An 18,473-nucleotide genomic window follows, 5' to 3' on the forward strand; every position below is an offset into this window, starting at 1 on the left:
CCACAGCAACACATGGAGCCGAGCCTCAGCCTCCTGGACTCAATATTCTAGTAAGTTCTTTTGCTCTGCCTTCTCACTTTTTTAAAGTTATCCAATCAAGCCCTAAGATTGAATCTCAAGCCTGACTCTACTTTCTGAGGTCCTGCTAATCTACCATGGTGTGTGTGTATGTATGTGTACACTTGTGTGTGAGTGCCTCTGTGCGTGTGTGTGTGTGTATGTATGCATGTGCACACACACACATGCACACTGTGTGCAAATTCATCCCTCATAAAAGAGATCCCCTGGCTGGCCTGTTCTCAGTTGCTGAACTGATAATATGAGGCTGTCAGTATATTCTCACCCTGCACACCCCAGAGGACCCCACAGTGTGACCCCCCCCCCCAGAGGGTGTGGCAATCAAGGGTAATCACGCTCATGGGTACTGCATTCACAGCTGTAACTCAAACATTATAATTGTCTGAGAGGCATGATTATCCACTGTCATGTTTTAATTGTTAATTAAAACAAGAACCAGTACTCAGACCGGCTCAGGGAAGGGATTGCACTCCTCTGATAAGTTGAGGAGCCTGTGAGCTTCCAGAGAGCCTGTAGCCGGAGACCACGAGAACCCCTGAAAAGAAAACAGAGTCACATAACAGGAATACTGATGTCCCATAACTGCTGAGACCCTCCAGACTCAGAGGTCCAGAGACTACCCACCTTGTGGTTCTACAGGATCCCCAGCTCACAGAAGTCTGGAATTGTGGGGGCTGCTTCACCATGGGGCATTTGCTAACTCACTCCCCTGACCTTGTAAGCCCCATCCAGAGCGACATGGTTCTTATTAGCAGGTTTTTGTTGGGAATTGGGTGAGGGGCTGATACTCATTAGGCTGACTACAGAAAATTAGAATAGCCTGGTGCATGCAGAACACAGGAGTCCAGACCTACAATTGAAGAAAATAGTTTCAAACCATGGTGGAGTATTAATATTGAAAGCATTACAACGGTGGGAATCTAATTAGCACAAGTTAGAGAAAGACTTGAAGAGATGTAATATTACGATCTCTCTAAGTAAAAAATGAACCCGAGAGGAGAGCGCCCTGAAAGGTGATATTGATTAAGGAAAGAAGTTCCAAGCGCCATGACTACAATGAATGTGGACATGACAGCTTCCTGCCCACACAGCCTCTCTGTCTTTAAACTGTATGAGGTTCGTAAGACGGAGTTTGTAGCAGTTAAGATGAAAATACAGATGTGTGGCACCCTTTAAAAGGAGGGAAAGGGAAGAGGCAGAAGGAAGGAGGATGGAAGGAAAATAACGATTTTAGTACCAAATTTATTCCAAAGCAAAGAAGTGTGGGTTTTCTTTCCTTTTCTTTTTCGTTTTTTTTTTTTCCTTTTCGTTTTCTGATGGTAGAAAAAAAGACATGCAGAGAGGTCAGAGGTCGCGCGAAGAGGAGACAGCATTGTGTAGGAGCTGTCACGCATCACCACCTATTTTGACATGCACGGGGCCGTTTGTTGTCTGTCGAACATGCAAATCAAGTGCCGGCTGTCATAGCCAGCCGATATCTGAAAGTGGAAAATGAGGCCACCTGTAACCCGTGAATGGAGTGACGGACAGGCATTCAGGGCTCCTCATCTCGGAGGCCATTCACACCACCTTCGAATTGCATATGACATGTAAAAATCTTTTCTTAATATTCACACCCGGGAAGTTTGGGGAATTATGGAGACTTCAGCCGCTGCCTCTAATGGGTTCTCCATGCAGACAGCTGTGGCTGGGAGCTGGCTGGGTAATTAGGTGTCCAGGAAGATTTTATGCTACGAATCAGTTAAAAGGGAGAGAAGGGGGGAAAAATAATAAAGGCAAGCAAAAGTGGCTGGGATGGAAAGCTGCATTAACCCTTGGGTGTCTCTCTGTTTATAAACACTCCACCCTCTTGGATTAGCTCTCTAGGCCGCTCGCCATGACACCTCTGTGTGTACAGGTTTAATTTGTAAACATTCCCTTGGGGATTGGACATAACTGGCAGCTAATTCAGACCGCTGTGCAGGCAGGGGTGGAAGAGGCCATTCAGCAAGGATTGTGATAAGGCTTTCCAAAGCTTTCCAAAGCCGTGCAGTTATTTCTAACCTGGAATAATTTTTTCCCAGAACGAAATTTGGGAGAGGGATCGTCTTTGATAGATTTTGATAATGGGGCAAGAACAGACAATCATGGAAATCAAAGTCTTTACCGGGGCCTTCATTCTCTCACAATGTCTATACCAGATAGTCCTCCTTGATCTTGCAGAAGGACAGCAACAGAGGGCAGAAAGAACCAGAAGATAAAGTAGGACTGAGAACATAGCTCACCAGACTGTAGGGCAGTGGTTCTCAGCCTTCCTCAGGCTCTGTGACCCCTTAATACTGCTCCTCAAATTGTGGTGACTCCAGCCATAAAATTACTTTCCTGTTACTTCACAACTGTAATTTTGCTTCTGCTCTGACCTGTAATGTAAATATCTGTGCTTCGGATGGTCTTGGGTGACCCCTGTGAAAAGGTCGTTCATTCCCCGAATGGGGTTGTGACTCACTGGTTGAGAACCAGTACCTTAACCAAGCCGGGAGAAGCACTGCACTGCGCTCTGGCTAGAGAATGCAGCAGGGAGAATGTTGCTCATGGGAGTCTGTCTTCTCTTTCTCTTGTCAAACCTCAAATCCAAAGCCAAGTTTCATCAATGAACCCCAAATCAGCATTTCTCCAGTCTGCCTTCTGCTGCGTGTACCCTTCAGGGACAGGAGCTAAGTCGACCAGGCTAGGAGTAGTCTGGGTCTGAGCTGGGAGGCATCCGGAACTGAGCAGAAGCTTTGCTCAGTTTGAGCTCCCCCTCTCTGATTCTTTCCCAGCAGGTGTTGCTATAGGACCACCACAATTCTGTCAAGCCCCTTACCCGAGGGCTTAGAGCCCTGAAGCGGCAGGGACCCTGCCAAGGTTAGGATGTAATGATTTTACCTTTCCTTCAGGGAAGGACATGGCCACATGCCTCACCCCAGGCTCTGCAGGGGACCCCTGCTTCCTGTTCTGTGGGGACACAGCACTGCCATCTGTGTTACTTGTGGCCTGAGAAAGGAAAGGGCTTACGTCTGGCAAGCTCTCTGCCATCTGACTGACAGGTGTTTTCGGGGGGGTGGGGATGCTGTGGACCAGGTCACAGGCACCCAGTGTGCTTTGAGGAGCACAGGGGCCAGTCCCCACTACTGACAGACACTGAGATTGCTGGGGAAGAGAAAGTGCAGACTGCGGGAACAGTAAGTGAGTTACACAAGGTGACGCCACACGGTGGGTGGAAAATAAATATTGTGAAGTAGCAGAGTGATAGGTGCCTTCCAGGGAGGGCAAGGGTGCAGGGGGACCTGGAAACGTTTCTATCTTGTCAGATGTTTGTAGGAGATATTTAATTAAAAAATTAAAACCGTATTATTAATGACAGAAAATGTTTTTGTTTTGGGTTATTTTTGTTTGTTTTTAATGGCCTGTTTTCAATAGCACACAAAGCCATTCCACACCAGTGAGGTGGTTATCACAAATTTTTACGATTAATATATTAATATTTATTTCAAATGCAATTAAATGCATTTATGAAATATGTTACTGTATGTGAATTACCTCTGAGTCCTGTGATGCCTCTCCTGTCACCGGTCATCTTGAAGTTCCTAGTTCTCCTGCAGCAGTGAATGGAAATCTTAAGGGTAGCTGTGTGCACAGGCTCCCATGAGCTCACTGCATGGCCTTACACTGTTGGTGAAAATTGACCTCAACTGGGAACATTTGCACCATCGACAGTGGCCAGTGCTTTGTACAGAGGCCTTCCTCTCTCCTGCTGAGAGCTTCTTGTGGCGTAACACTTGGCCTACAGATGAATCCCTCCATTTACCCATTCACTTGCTGATGCCGAGCATGGACCTTTCAGCCATGGGATACCATGCACATCAAATGAAAATGTGGTGGAACTAGGAGTGATGGCCCATGGTGCAATGGGCACCGACCGATGCTGGTGTCTGGACTCTGGCCTTTGTAAGGCTTTCTTTGTGGGGAATATGCTGCCTTTTAGGAAACCTAACCTCTCGTGGATCTTACGTCTCCCAGTGTAAAGGTGACCTGGCAACCATCAGTCAAATTTCCATCCTGATGGCCAAAAAATTTGTTTTTGGTTCGATATGATGAAAGAGTCACATTCACAACTGACTCTAAAAGTGGGGCACATGGAGAGAACAAGAGGTTGAGCTTGTGGGATTTGGACATGGCAGCTGAGACGTTGTCTCTGGCAGGTTCACCCTCCACGTACTTGGTTCTGGGGTTTTCCAGAGGACACCCCAAAGTGCATGTGCTGTGACTTCTGTGTCTGAGGTGCTGGGAAGAGCTTCTACACTGCTCCTGGGGTCCTCGCCGCACTACGGCGCAATAGCAAATCCTCTGTGATGAGGAGATCCAAGTCTGACCTTGGATGGGGACACCTGTGGGATGTAGCAGGGCATCATGAGCCAGCTAAGAAAGCACACAGAGTGTTCACAGCGGCAGCTCCCCGTTCAGTTACACCATCAGCTAAACTCCTCCTAAGCTGTTTCACGCTAATGTAGTTAAGGAAGAGCCTATGAAGCTGCCTGGTTCAGTCTGGAGAAATAAAACAGAGGTATGTTATAAATAATGGGCTCAGCCAACTGATGTATCCGTTTAGGTTTCCACACGAAGACAGGAGATCTGGCTAATGAGAAAGCTACAGTTTTAGAAAACAGAGCCCTGTTTCACCCTGACTGGAATGCCCACTTGTGCAATTACCTGAACTAATTAACCTCATTGTCAGTTCAGGAAGAAACGTCTTTTAATTGTTCCTCACATCCAAACATACATACGGTCCTCAGCCTCAGCCCTGCTAAAGTTGTGTATGCATTCTGAGAAGTGTATAGTGTGTGTGTGTGTGTGTGTGTGTGTGTGTGTGTGTGAGAGAGAGAGAGAGAGAGAGAGAGAGAGAGAGAGAGAGAGAGAGAGAGAGAGTCAGCTGTGCAGCTGTGGCGAGAAGGAACTCTGAATGTCCTTGTGGCCGCCTGTGATTTAAGTGATGGACAGGTCTATTTTTAACATTTATTTTTCTGGCTAACAGGCAAATTTGCTCTCTAGCAATGAAGCAATGCTGAGAGGCTGGTATTTGGGAACGGGGAAGAAGTGTAGAGAAGGGAGCCCCCAGAAAGTATCTGCATACAGATTTATTAACCACGCCTCTGCTATTGCTTTAGTCCTCCACAGACACAGGCATGCCACGCTCAGTGGTGAGGGTCTCATGGAGGTTGGGAGCATTTCAGCTGGTCTCAAAATCTACCACCAAGGGTATGAGAGAAAGATAAGCTTGTTTTTCATCCAGATTTAATGTCTTTGGTGGTTTGAGGTTATGTGATTTGCTTGGTTTTGGGCTTTGGAATCAGCACGTCCGTGCTGTCTATGGCTCCGTGGACCTAGAACTCACTGTGGACTTCTGCCAGCTTTGAATGTATGGTGAAGCTGTCTTCTGAGAGTCAGTGCTTGGTTACAGGTCTGAGCCACAGCGCCCAGCTTTGTACATGGGTATTAGGTTGCATTCATTTCTTGCCCTTTATAAAAGCAAAACACAACACTTCGCTGTGTTTACTGTAAGCAGTTCCCAAAGCTCTAAGACCTGAGCAACCCCAGGAAGGAAGGTGCTACTGTATTCGTTCAGATCAGCCAGCCCTGCTGTGCTGGCTTCCTGCCACTCAAGCTGGATGTGCTGGTGCCCACTCCTCACGCTGCAGCTGACTCTGTGCACAGCGTCCATCAGGGGATTTGATACTGGGACGGAGTGTGGCGTCCTTCTAGGAAGCAAATGCTTATGTCTAACTGAATTAGAAGGAAAACATACACAACTCCCAGTAAGGGATGCTAGTTATGGAGCAGTGACACAGGGAAGATGTGACTGTAGACATGTAGTCAGGATTCCTTAGCTGAACACTCCATGTTATTCATGTGAGTTCTTAAGGGTCGCCAACAGTGGAGGAGGAAGTTGGTTCTTCGAGCTCACGGGTCCCCTTTCCATGCAGGCATTCCTCAGGATTTTTCCAAAACTACTTGATTTTCTTGTAAGGTCTAACTAAAGCACCCCCTCTGTCAGGCTTCTCTGCAGCCCAAGAAGACTCTGGTTCTCAGCTCACACTTGTGGCTTCACTGCTTCAAGCCTGGAGTCTGCATATTTTGTTCATTTGAGGTGGGAAATGATTTAGCTTAGGCTTGAGCCTATGGAATTCACCAAGTACTATAAGTGTCTTTTAAGCAGCTTTTCTACAATGTCTTTAGAAAAGATCTCCATTCTCTCCTATGTGAATGGCAGGGGGGGGGGGGGGGGGCTTTACCAGCCCTGCACACCTGTCAGCTCTGGTAATGTCTTCTTTTAGTTCCTGTCCCACAGACTTTATCTTATGAACAAAACTGACAAAACTCACTACACTTTAAACACTTTATTTTCCATGCAAGGCTTTGAAGGGGTCTCAGCTTTGGGGCTTTGTGCCTCGAACGTGGTAAAGGGCTTGGTTGTGGCATTGCCGACAGAGGCACAGTCGTGGACCATGACACGGAGGATCTTTGAGGTCCGTGCCAGGTGCCTTCTGTTTCCTCTTTCAGCACATCCAGGATTGTTTATGAGAAGAGCTGAGTGTGCCAGAGAATCCTATAAATGTGTAATTACAGTGGATTCAGGCTCAGAGGCAGATCCCCTGTCTTCAGACGCCACAGCTTGTTTCAAATGGGGATTCCCCATTTAGTCCAAAGTAAGCAATGTCGGGTTAAACAAATGACAGCGAAATCCTCGACAGTTCTGCACAAACCTAAAATGATGACTGTTTTTCAGTACTGACCACACATCAAAACCCCAACTACTTCTAAGAAAATTTCTAAATAGCCCCCCCCAACAGTTACATTTCAATCAGCTAAAATATCACAGTGTCTGATTGCACACAGACCCTAGAACTATTTCTGTCTCCGTTTTACACTGCAAGATGTTCCTCTGCTCTTCTTGGGAAGTATCGCCTTTTATAATAAGCAGAACTGGGAAACTGTAGATGGATCGAGCCGGTAGCGAGCAGATAGCTACACTGAAGTCCCAAGGCCTCCCTGGCAGCATTGGGGCAGACAGGGTAGGGAAGGAAAAGGTTGGGCGCTGTTCTGGTGTTCCAAGTAGAGACGCACTGCCGGTGCCCGGCACGGAGGGTCTCTGTAGGAACAGCTGCGAAGCTCACATCTCACCTAGAGATTCAAAGGTGATGCCTCCCTTTAATACGAAATGCTGCAGTTTGATTCTGAGCAGCAAGGGCAGGAATTGTGTTAAAACAAACAAACCAACGGGCAAGCCCGCAAGACCCTGAGTCCAAATTACGGTATCGCTGTAGCCAGCATCCACGACCCGGGAAAGGGATAGATGTGAATCAGCTGCCAAGCTGCTTGCCACGGTACACACCAACATGCCACCCTGTAAAGCCTTGCCGGGAGAGGTTAGTGTCTCCAATTTGCTATTGTTATTTATAGTTTTTTAATTTAGTCATATACACTTTATTCTTTCAGCACGGACTTTTTCTCACTTTAAAATAGTTGTTATCATGTTTGCCTCAACAGAAGCCACAGCCCTTCTGTGAGAGAGTTTATATTCAAGTTCATAATTCCTTCCCACCTGACACTAATCCTCATGAATAAGTACATACGAATGTGTCTCTCCCATCTTCATTTTCAGCCTTACTTTAAAATATATTTCCAGTTGTAAAATATGTTTTTAAAATTAACATTATTTCAATGTACAAATTTAGAAGCAGCTTCTTCTTCAGTGTTCTTCCAGGGGAGGCAGAGCTGAGTGAGGTTGCTTATGTGGAATCCTGTGTCAGCCAGGCTGTGCATCACATGAGCTTTCCCACACACATGCCTCCATCTCAGCATAGAACTATGTGTGCACGCGTGTACGCGCACACACACACACACACACATGCACACACGCATGCACACACGTTTCACTGTCCAGTGATGCCCTTCAGGCAGGATGACGTCTAGAAACAGTCTCTCGGTCAGGGCACAATGTAGGACATTTCCCCCGTAACAGTCCATGCCACACAGGCAGCTTGACCCTTCTCAAAAGCTTTATTCTTAGAATACACTGTGATATGGATTTAAAAATAGGTGGGTTAAATGTGTTATATAATTTTTACTCTCTAATTTTTACATTGCAATTCTTTAATTGTTTTGAATATTTTATTTAAAGACAAACAAAACAAAACAAAACACCAGCCTGCCCCAGTTTCTAGTACTTCTGTGGACAGGAAAACACACACACAAAAAAAATTCTTTTTCTTCCAATGCCTAGATGAAAAACTGACTTCCACGGCTGCTTATGGAAAATGACTCTAAAGATAAGAATGAGAAAGAAAAACATTAAAATGAGATAAAATAAAATGTCCACTTTGTGAAATATGTAACAGAATTAAAGCCTCATTTTACACACTAAACGCGTGCTTTGCTTTTATTTTATAAAGAAAAAAAATAAGCAGATATAGGAGCCTGAACCTGTTTGGCCAAGCATGTGGGGGCTTCGTTATAGAGCATAGCTCGGGGTAAAGACCATTCCTGAAAACATTTACAGAGTCAAGAAAGGTGTCTAAAAACGAATGCTAATGTCATTAAGCATGCTCCATGTACTTATTAGCCCCTCCCCTTTCTATTTCAGCAAGGCTGTTTAGATCTCGGGCTCTCCGGAAATTTTCTACCGGGTTTCAAACAGTTGATGCCAAAGACCAAGGAACAAAACCCAGTATGAATATAAATTATTTGTCAGCATATGGTGACGGAGGGCTTGTGAACTCCAAGTCAGCACAAAAAGCAGGCATTGTGTGCCGTGATAAAGTTCTCAAACTGAGTTCCATGGGGGCGCAAGAAGTTGCCTGCGTGTTCGGCTGCGTGCTCCAGCGCGGCGGAGCTTGGTAAAGTGGGAGGCAGCTGCACCGATTCTCCGTAATTAGTCAAGGTCAGGCACTGCAGACGCGGACAGTCACCATTTGTCACCCGAACAAAGGAAGGGAGAGCTGGGCATTCTTGGCGGGGAATGGTTGCGCAGAAGGGCATTGAATGGGGTGAAGACAGCCTGCCCTGTTTTGTGCTGGCTGGAAGGGGGGGCAGCCATTCTGGACAATCCCAAATTTAGCACTGGCATGGCCAGCGAAATCCACAAAACACAATCTTGTTTTAAGTACCAGAAGCATATGTTCATTGACACGGCACTATGCCAGTGACACTTGAAGAGCCAGCAAACGAAGAAACGAGAGAATGAATGCAATTTCACATAGGCTGCGGTTCCGTGTTTGCTTGCTCCATTCAACAGAGTAATCTTTTAAGTTACCAATTGATTCAGTGTAATCCTTTCAATAAAGGGATGATTATTTTTAAATGAACAGAAGAGACTCAAGGGGGGGGGGGGGTCCGTGGAGAGCGAAATACTTTTGTTTTAGTTTGGGTTATAAGGCCGTTTTATCTCAACAGGAAAACACCAGCACGACGTCAGGGGTCTGCTGAACGTGTGGAGACAGACCAAAGGGTCCAGCACGGTCCCATCGTACAGACCCGCAGAGAATGTGCACCCTAAAGCCAGTGCATATGGAACTCCAAAAACTAAAAACCGTCCTGACTTTATAAAACCAAAGGAAACAAGAAAATAACAGCTCAAATCGAGACCTACACAGGTTTGAGAGATAATTATTTTAAATAAAAGCTTTCTCTTCCTCTCTGTCTTTGCGCTAGGGCTGCCTTCCCCAGTCTGTGAAGTTCTGTTGAGCACAGGGCTGTCCAAGCCTGAAACAGGCATGCTAGACAGCTGGCCTGGTCACTGAGCCTCTTATGCTACTCCCATGTTTGTGCCAATGAACAAGGGCAGGCTGGCACAGAGGGGCCGTGAGGTAAGGGCCTGCCGAGAGCTCATGCCCCCCATCACCGTCTCCAGGTGACACGCTTTCTTTGGGCTCAGGCCCTCATTAGTGTCTCTTTACGATGCCTCCCCACATAGCAAGCGACTCTCAATCCATGCAGCCTGCAGAAGAATTTCTGTCTACAGAGAGAGGAAAGCGGAGGCAAAGAATTACCCTAAGAAGTAACTTGGAGGTTCTCACACACTGACACTCTCAGCTGGAAAGCACAGAGGAGTTTGCACTCACTTGTAGATAGAAGATGCCCTAAAAGCAAAGAGGGTGCTGCCTCTCAGTTACCCAACCTACAACAGGAAGTCATTATCCTATCGTGTACAGTGCAATGCATTACTGATTAGACTTTTAATCAGTTTCATTCAGAAATAAATAAACCAGACCAAGGTGAAGGGGCTCTGTAAAATGATCCCTATTACTGCTGGCGGGAGATGTGGAGAGCATACTGTACACACATTCATAAGCTTTCACAAGAAAAAATGACACGTGTGTGCTATGCATGTATAGAGTTTGTTTATGTGGGGCACAATAGGTCAGGTGTTCTTTATTACAGCTGAAAGATTATGCTCAATTTTTTTTTCTTAAAATTCTATCCTTTTCGCTGATCCCTCTGGATAAATGACTCTATAGATAGCTAGATAATAGATGATAGGTAGATAGACAGACAGACAGAAGATAGATGCAGGTAGATGATTATTAAATGACAGATTATAGATCAATGGACAGATAGATTATATATATATATATATATGATAGATAGCTATATAGATAGATAGCTATAAACAGATGATAGATCCATTATAAATAGATGATAGAAAGACTATGAAAAGGTGAACCAGATCAAAGCCTGTTGCCTGTGACACGAGGTCCCTTTCTCCCACATCCTTCATATCTTCCCTCTTCTTCTGAGCCTGTCTGAGGAATGATGATGAAATTGACTGTGTAATTTGGACAATCCCACACAGCAGTGCAGACTTCCCTCCCAGTGATTGCTTGACTTCTCTGCAGTGCAGTTTATCCTTGGGCATTAGGAACTGGCAATTCTATATAATCTTGGTGAATTATATCTTTTGAATTCTCAAAAAAAAAAATACCCGTTCATCAATTAAAAACGGAACACACTATCATCACCAGGGCCTCCTCCCAGCATTCTAGGCAGACACTGTCTCTTTAGATTTAGAAGATATACTGCTACTTTGGCACAGAGGCCCACAGGTGTAGCAGGGCTTTAAGGTGGATTTCAGGAAAACCCTCTGAACAATCCCGCTGCGAGGCACTGCCTCGTGTCTACCACTTAATCTACTAACTACCCCTACTTAGTAGGTACCTTATAGTTAATCACGTCGGGAAAGTGGTCCACAGAGCACACCAGGGTATCTACTGTTTCAATTTAGTCTGCTAAGGGGATAATAATGGCTAGTGTGAGGGTATGGCTCAGTGTGCTTATTACGTCATTATGTCTGAGTAACTTTATTTCAGACACTAACTTGTGCAATTAACACTGTCTCTGAGGACTTTGAGACAGTCTTCTATTGCTGTTGTTGTTAAATGAGGACTAGAATTGGTTACGGTAGCAGGGAGAAATATTTATCATCTTGTGTTTCCACTCCAAGCCCCTTACAGAGGGAGAAGTGGTTTTCCTACCACACGTGCATTCCAAGAAGCTAACTTAGCCCTAAATCGACTAAGACACCCATGTCCTCTCTGCTTCCCTGACTTTCACTTCTGAGCAGGGCATTGTTCTCAGGGGTTCATTTCTCTGGAGAGAAGGAAGCACATTCCCAACGAAAGGCAAATGGCCTGAGTGCTCACGTTACACCTTTTACTTTCTCAAGATGAAAAAGTTAACTCATTGCTCATAATTTCTAATTATAACATGAAACAGTGCAGCCACTGGCTGTTCAGATTTAACTGATTTTCTCTTGACTGTGGCATGAAATATATCCAACGTGTCTGAGGGACATATAGTTCTTTCCTTTGCCTTATGTCTGAAAATTCCCAATCTCCACCTCTACTGAACTTAGTGATACTGTGTTTAATAACCTCAGAGGAAAAGGGGCCACAGTAAAAAGTGGTTTCCCTAAATTAATGTTCGTTTTAATTTTTCAGATTAATCCACCTAATTTTCATATATTTCCCAAAGAATTCTGAGGGTCTGGGAACCTGCAAATTAGTTGCATAATTTTTAAATTTCTTTTTTTTGTCTCATAAAGTAATTGTTTTCAAGTATTTTAAAGCTGTGATTATTACCATATTTTTTTTAAGACCAGACTTAACTTACTTCCTGGTAGTGAATTTTAATAACCACCTCGGAGTCCCTGATGGGATCCTAGTGACCTGTGATAATTAATTCAATTCGGAAAGGGCTAGTGTGGTTAATCGGGAGCATGCTGGGGAAATCTTGCAGCTTGTGTCCCCACAGGGAAGGAGACTCTCTGCCACCTTAACACTAGGATGTGGGATTTCCTCTCTTGGCGTTGAACTAAGACGGGAATGTGAGTTTGGCTCCTACAATGGTCACTGTGGCCTAGGCAGGTGGATGGAGGTTTACTGCAGCGCTTTCCTCCTGCGATTTGCCGGCTAGCTACGCATCTGGCCTGATGGTTAGTTGTCGCTCACACAGCCATGATGAGGATACATGATAAGAAAGAATGATGCTTAGTCCCGTGATCACCCAGTTCTTCAAGCAGCACGCAGCAGAGACAGGCATGCGGCGTGCGCATGCGCCAGGAAACCATGACGTGCTCTTCCTTAGTCAGTCAACGCAATCCTTGCAACTTCCATTATAATTAATTAATTAATTATAATTATAATTAATAATTATATATAATTATATAATTATTAATTATATATAATAAATATATTATATATAATATAATAAAAATTATATATAATAAATATATATTGTATATAATATGTTATATATAATATATTATATATAATTATATATAATTATAATTAATAAGAAAATGGTTACTCGTTAGCCTTAAATTGCCGCTGAATTTACATAATCACATATTTTACTGTCTTTAAAAATGTGAAGAAGGAAGAGAGGAAAATTTTTCGATCAGACAGCTCCTAAAACGGAACAAGGATCCAACTGAACAGCGGCGTTGTCCATGATGATAAAATTACTTCTCCTCCCTTAACACTGTGGGTGCCTTGACTTTGCTTCTGTAGAACTATTACTCCTGAAACAGTAACTGTGAGCTGCTTATTTCTCATGCCAGATGGAAAATTCAGAAAAGACACCCTGGAGAAGCGTAAGCAAAAAAAAAAAAAAATCATTATTTTAAATAGAAATGGCAATTGGCAATACTGACGCCAGGAATGGAATCTGGTAAAACCCCGTTTCCGAAGCAATCCTCTCAATGGTCCAACAGCACCCTCTACTCCCTCCAAGTGGGAAACATTAATCATAACAGCACAGTGGAGATCTAGTGGTGTGTGTACTGGCTTTGAAAGACAGTCATGGATCTCCTTGTCCTAACAGACTTCTAAAACATTCCTGTAAGTGCAAAGCTGGCAGAAACCAGCAAGGACCCTTCCAGAAACACAGCCGGGGAGAGCCTGCCACAAGCTGCTGACTGGGCTAGTGGCTAGAAGCCACAATTAAGAGGGATATAGCAAGACACTATTCTTGCACAAAGTATCCCAAAGGGGCTGCAGGGTATGCCTTATTAGCAATGTGTGGAAAATACTAGAATAGCCACAAATCTTACCTCCACAGACACTCTGCAAGCGAGTTTGGTTCTGGCTCTGATCCGCAAGCTTGTCTTATAGGAATGTCACACCACATTCAAGTGTTTGGATAACTCAAGTCTTCAAGATAAGCTTGTTTCTAAGGAAAACACCATATGTTTACTTTAATTCCAGGTCTGCTCTCGTAGATTGATATGCAAAATATAACTTCATTTTAATTCAAATTACAGAGATATACACAGAGACCAGAAGGTCTTTTTTTCTGTGTTAGTAATAACAGACAAAAAAATGTAGCATTCTCTTAATTAAAATAACCATATAACTCAATATGAATTTCCTTATTTGCAAAAATTATAACTTAAAGATAGCTTTGTCACATTTTCTTAAAAACAAAAAATCCACTCATGTTAAATACATGTGTGCTCAAAATTGTGTGCTCCAAAGGAACATTCAAATTATGGTTCCTCCAGAGGAATATTTACTCATGCCAACCACTGCTGGATAAAGCACATTTATCATTTAAAGTCTTTGTCACAACCTAGCCATCTACAAATTATCTTTGCTGTGGGCTAGCTACCATCTTGATTCTTCTGCAGGATGAAAACTGCTTCATCCCCTCCCCCATGCCCTTGTTCACCTGACAGTAAAGATCTGTTAGGGTTTGCATGGGTCCAAGCCCTGTGCAGGGAGCATAGGGACCAAACAACACCTCACTTGCGCTGGCTGGAAGACAGAGGAGGAGGGCAGTGAGAGCCACTTCCCGTCAGTGCCAAGTGGAAGGACGGAGGGCTAGACTAAGGCAGAGGTGCACAGGTTCAGAAGCGTGGCCTGGTATCTGCAGCACGGTCCGTACGGTCCGTAGGGCTTGCCAAAGACTAAGCCTAATGTCTTCGTGTGCATATTCGTGGAGTATTGACTTTTGAACACAAGATACATACGTTTTTAATGCCTTTTTTTACAGTATAATCCATGTTTGTGCACGTACACACACACACATACACAGTGTGCTACAACATTTATCAAGTTAAAACAAAAAACTAATTATTTAGGCTTTGTGCACCGCTAACAAAGAAACAGCCATGTAAAATATGAACGCATTAACGTCCCATCCTCACAACGCACCTTGATAGAAAATGTAATTAAATCAGCATTTTTTTAAACACTCACACAGCATAAATTGTTGCTAGCTCTGCAAGACAGATACAATGCACTGCTTGTGCACACAAGGGCGATAGCCTTTGAGGGTGACATCTTGCCTCTTCCTGCTCTTCTTTCCCTACTCCTCCTCCTGTTCTCTAATCTACAAAACATCTCCAGATGCAAACCCTGAAAGTCAGAGGCACAATGACAAATAGCCCCACCCCCAAGGCACCACACAAACGTCATTACCATATCATTTGCTGGGGTCTTGTGCTCATGTAAACAAACTCGGAGCTCTCAAATATGTGGCTCCCAGAAGTCTCTAATCTCTTGGTATAGATCCATCATTCAGATAGATGGATACTCTGAGAAAAACAGTCCATCCCTCTGCTGATCCTACCTCTACCGATCTCTCTACCTTATTCCCAGAATACTGTGAGAAAATGCCACAGCCTGGATATTGAGACAACTACCCTGGAGGCATCTGAGCCTCTGGTCCACTGTATCCACAGATGATGTTCTCAGCTGTATTTGGGGACAGAGCTCTTGGGTACATCCTCTTATTATTAACTAATTTAGCTACTTGGGCCCCATCCTTATTCCCACAAACCCACCTTTGATCACCACCAAGAATAGCATCTTCAATACATAGATTCTAGAGGGACATAGCCATTCAGCCAATAACACGCACTATAAGGATTCCAAACGGAACTATTGAATACTGGTCTGTAATGCTGAGTGTTTCTAGCGTCACAAACTGTCAAAAAAAGGTGTACATTGTTCCAAAAGACTCCTTAATCACTTGAGAATGTAATACAATGTAACACAGAACAAAGGCAACACAGCCTCTAATGTTCTCCACTGTTTTCAGGGCAGTATGCAATAGCCAGGGTTTAGCAAGCACCTCTCTGAGAGCAATGCAGACCATGGTGGCCTCCCCTGGGACTTGTTCCTGCTCTGATGCCCTCTTGCCATCAGCAAGCTAAAGCCAACCTGGGTGTCAACTTCAGGACTTCCTTGGGGTCTCTCTACACTACACTTCTATAGCCACTAAATGGCTGGAGGTGTTTTGTTTTGTTTTGTTTTTTATCTTGACTTCAAATCCAATGTTTTCTCTAGGTTTCACCAGGCACCTTTCGTCTTCTCTGACTGGGTATCCTCTTCTACTGCACGGGAGTCATTATTCTTAAGGAGTGTACTCCCTAGAGGCCTAGCAATTGTGACATAATCTTCAAAGTGCACTATGGTAGATGTTGCCTCTGTGCTGGCAAATGTGGAATGTGGTGCAGTCATACTACAAAGTGTGTCAACCCTCTGCTTCCACCCCAAACATAGGCTGACACAGCTCTGAACTAGCCAAGTGGCCAAACGTGAGACAGTCTCCTTCATGCTTTTTCCAAGGGGGTGACAGGGAGTGCAAATCCTGAGCCACTAATGCTTAGGCCTCCAGAGACATGGAAGTGACAGGGGACAGTTTCATATCATCACGGGATATGAAATCTTCCAGGTTAGTGGAGAAGAATTTTCTCATCATCACCCCTCCACCATGGTAAAACTAGCCACATTTAATTTGTTTAAATATAGAAAGGTGTGATCTTTGCATTTTCAGGAGAGACTTTACCTACATCAAAAGGAGCAGTTGCTAGTTAAATGCAAGTTTGGGCAGCTAATCCATGGGATGCCCTTTGTGGCCACTAAAGGGAGGCCTGTGACCAAAATACTTGAGTTCCCACCCTGCACAAATGGACACCCCTTTAAATGCTCACAGATCTTAAGGAAAATTGCACAGTTGGCTTGGTGATGATGTATGGATTGATGTGACATAAATATAAAGGAGGCCAAATGTCCAAAAGGCCACCTTGAATTGCAGCCCATTCTCCCCAGGACCCAAGGACAGTTGGCTATCATCTGAGGATCTGTTGAAGGACTTATTGAAACTTTGGCCAGGATTGTCAAGGAACAGACCCAACATCAAAGAATGAGGGTTATGGCCAAGAGCTTGATTCTTCTGTGGTCCATTTACCAGAAAGCAGTGAACTTATTGAGCAAATTTTCACATTGCTTGTCTCTCCCTGGTGTGATCGATGGCAATTTCCAGATAGCCATCAAATGACTCACTAAAAAAAAAAATACAACAAGATGAACCTTGGAACAAAAAACCAGGGAGAAAGTTCAATAGGGTAAAGAAGGCCTTTCTGTATGCAGGACAGCAGGGTGGCTGGTATGGGAACAGTGGAGAGACAAAAAGCAGGGAAGAGACACCCTGTAGGCAGACAAGCCCAGGGCCAGTCGTATCTGTAAGCTGGGTTGACATGGATGAGACAGGAGACCAAGAGGCTAAGAACCACACTGAGTGGAAGCAGAGTCTCCAAGAAAGGAAGACCACGACATTGATAACATCCATGAGGACTGAACATGCTTACACAGAACAGAGACGTCCACAAAGCGAAGCCTGCTTTTGCTGATGTGACTATGCCAATTATACTCGAGTAACAGTAACGGCAGGGCCCCTGCTATGTCTGCTTTTCTAACTCAAAGTTGTCTGGTAATGAGTGTTTTTGTTTGTTTGTTTGTTTTTAAGCAGGCAACAGAGCTAAGTTCTTCAGCCCGGTCTTGGAGGAGGGTGGCGTCTGGGCTCTCCTCTGCCGGGGGGGGGGGGGGGGCTCCTGCGCCTGTGTTCAGATAAGTAGCAGCAGGGGCGACATGTGGGAACGCTCACTTAACCTGTGAGTCACAAGGTTATTTTTGTAGCTGTGTCCCGCCTTCCCTCGCAGAGGTGATTTATGGTCCTCATCATCATTGTTCTGACCTTTGTTTCCATCATAGTTAATTAAAGGGAAGGTCATTGTCACCTTATGTTCTTAACATAATATATCACCCCTGGAACACTTTAATAAGGGGATTTGTGAGGGAACGGTGTAATAGGAAAGAAAGTTTACAGCATAATCCATCCTGCTCACAATTACACTTTAGCCGTGCACATAATGAAAGTTAATAAGTAGACAAAATGAAGGGGCTGTCTGGGGACTCATTCAAGTGTTGATTAATTGGCTGTGTGATGTAATGGAACCAGAAGACACTTTGCTTTTGTGAACTGCAGGCAAACGCAGCCCAAACAAACTCGATCTAAAGGACAACATCGCCTTCCTTTTTCTTTGCAAATTGCCACCCTCAGACAATATGAAATTAATTAAACAACTGTTTACCGAAAGCCTCCTGTGTGCCGGGCACAAAGAAATCCAGGCCACAAAGGGTGAAGCAAAGCGCGGGGCCCCCTCCTTGGAGGGGACCTGTGGCGAGAGCTGGTACAGAAACAAAGGAAGGACACATTATTTATTCTGAGTGGTTACTCCCGAGGATACCAGAATTAGTTAAGATTCATAAGAATGACTGAAATAATATTAAGCATGCCAAGCACATCTGCCAAGAAAACACTAAGTCCTTTCTGGAAAGCCATTCGCCCCATTTAGCAAACACTAAGAAGTGCTCACCAAACACTGGGATTGTTCTGAGTGTTTTCCAGAGATCAAGTTTTCGGATGCTCCTAACAACATACCTAACAGCAGAGGAAACTGAGGCACAGAGAGGTCAAGAACTACACCAGAACCGGCAGAGTGGGGCTGTGGAAGAGCAGGGAGCCCAGCCTTGCCT

This window comes from Arvicola amphibius, chromosome 3 (assembly GCF_903992535.2).
Source record: "Arvicola amphibius chromosome 3, mArvAmp1.2, whole genome shotgun sequence".
NCBI classification, from domain to species: domain Eukaryota; kingdom Metazoa; phylum Chordata; class Mammalia; order Rodentia; family Cricetidae; genus Arvicola; species Arvicola amphibius.